We start from the raw sequence: 2,500 nt of genomic DNA, 5'->3' as shown, positions 1-2,500 counted from the left end.
TGTCTCTGCTTTTTAGGATGCTGTCTAGATTTGCCACAGCTTTTAATTTCTTTGCTGCAGTCCCCATCCGCAGTGATCTTGGAGCCCGGGAAAATAAAATCTGTCACTATCTCCGTTTCTTCCCCTTCTATTTGCCAGGAATTGAGAGGGCCGGATGCCGTGATCTTTGTTTTCAAAACAAAGACGTATACGTATATGTATACGTATAAAAACCCCGCTAAGGTCGAGACTGCGGTGCACAGAGAGTCTTCTTCCCTGTGAGGCTCTCTAGCCCGCCTCCCTCACGGGGAGAGGAAGGGAAGACGATCGGAAAACGCTTTGAGACCCGCTGGGTCACCGCGGCCCATTCCCAGCTCTCTCCCCACTCTCACGGGCCCACTCGCCTCGCAGGCAGACGGGGGGGGGGGGGGAAGGTGTTTGTAAGCCGCCTTGCCACAACCTCCCACGCGACACACACACACGCACACAGCACTCAACCCTTACGGTCCGGACAACTGCTCGCCTTCCTCTTCCCGACTGCCGAGCCCTAGCGCCCGCCGTGTCCTTGGAGACCCCTGGCACATTGGCATCGCTACGCAGAGAAATATTTGCGTCTACGTATTTGCATCCCCTCGATGTCCCACCCCCCACCCCCCCACCCCGAGAAGAGCTTTTCTCCTGGCACGAACGAACGCTTTCCCCTCAAGGGAAGATTCCGCCGCATCCCACGCCATGCCATGCGAGACTCCTGGCTGCCCTGACTCTGTCTCGCACATTGCCCCTTGTACGAGCAGTGTCGGGACGACAGCTTTGTCGCTTTGCTGGGAAACAAGCCTTCTGTAAGTAAACCTTGCCATTTCGGCTCCCCGACAAAGGCCCCCCCACCCCCCCCACTCCGGTTGCCAGAGTTTTAGCAAAGACGCTTTTTATAATATGCCGCCAACCTTGTACCTTGTCCGTTCTAGTTCATTTAATAATTTCAAGATCCGGTCGGTCACGTAGCCCCCGTGGCCTATCTTGTTATTTTGTCGAAAATTTCAAAACCTATTTTATATATTGTCTTATAACATACTCTGTGCCAGTAAAAGGTTGCTGACTTGACTGGTCCCGAGCCTTTGCGCATCAACAGGGGGGGACGGAGAGAGAAACAGTTCGCCGGAGAGCTGTAGAATCACAGGGTCGGACGGGGACTCCCAGCCCCCTGCAGGACACAAGTCCGAGCCCAGGTCTGCCGCGTCCCGGCGCGGGCGGGGCGGGGCGGGGAAAGAGGAAGCGGGCCCGGGGCGGGGGGGGGGGAGGCGGGCCTACGGGAAACCAAACACGGAGGCCAGGTCGACCGACTTCCGGCGGCGCCGGGTCAGGGGTTAGCCCAGGTCTACCGACTCTCGCACGGCGGGAACACGGAACCCGGGCGGACGGAAAGGGGGGAGGGCGAGGGCGAGGGGACTCCAGGCCCACCGGGTTCCCTCGCGGCAGCAGAAGGACAAAAGCGCCGGGTCAGCCGACTCGCGGGTGACGGGTACTCCAGGTCTACCGGCTCCCACGCGACAGGAACGCGGAGCCCAGGTCTACCGACGGCCGTCGCCAGGCCGGGACCCTCCGAAAGGCGCTAGCGAGCCGAGACGGGTCCAGGTCTACCGACGCCCCGAAGCGACTCGCGTGCAGCGGCGGCCGGAAAGAGGGCGAGGGGACTCCAGGTCCACCGAGTTCCTGCGCGTGGGCAGAACGACAAAAGCGCCGCGCGGAGGCCGGGTCAACCGGCTCGCGGCGAGAGGCAGTCCAGGTCTACCGGCTCCCACGCGACCGGAACACGGAGCCCAGGTCTACTGACGGCCGTCGCCGGGCCGGGACTCTCCGAAAGACGGGTCCAGGTCTACCGACGCCCCGAAGCGACTCGCGGGTAGCGTCGGACGGAAAGAGGGCGAGGGGACTCCAGGTCCACCGAGCTCCTTCGCGCGGGCCGAACGACAAAAGCGCCGCGCGGAGGCCGGGTCAACCGACTCCCACGCGACCGGAACCCGGAGCCGAGGTCTACCAGCGTCCGTCGCGAGGGCAACGGACTTCCGTCGACACCGCGCCGACGGGTGGTCCAGGTCTACCGACTCCCGCGCGGCGGGAACCCAGCACCCAGGTCTACCAACGGCCGCCCCCCCACCCCGAGGGGGAATCCTCGAAAGGTCCCGCGAGCCGAGCCGAGGCCAGGTCCACCGACAACCCGAAGCGGCGGCGCGGGGCAAACGGGGAGTCCAGGTCTACCTACTCTCGCAACGGCTCCCCGCAACGGCGGCCGGAAAGAGGGAGGGCGAGGGGACTCCAGGTCCACCCAGTTCCCCCGCGGGAGCAGAACGACAAAAGCGCCGCGCGGAGGCCAGGTCGACCGACTTCCGGCGGAAGACCGAGGCCGTCCGTGTCCTCCCCGCCGCGGTCCGCCCGGGCGGGTAGGTCTACCGACTCCCATCCCGAAGGGCGACCTGGGGGAAAATGGGGCGTTCGGGGAGTGCCGCTACGCCGACTCCCGTCC

This window comes from Paroedura picta, unplaced genomic scaffold (genome assembly GCF_049243985.1).
Source record: "Paroedura picta isolate Pp20150507F unplaced genomic scaffold, Ppicta_v3.0 Ppicta_v3_sca27, whole genome shotgun sequence".
Taxonomy (NCBI): domain Eukaryota; kingdom Metazoa; phylum Chordata; class Lepidosauria; order Squamata; family Gekkonidae; genus Paroedura; species Paroedura picta.
Note: the sequence above shows the minus strand (reverse complement) of the source record.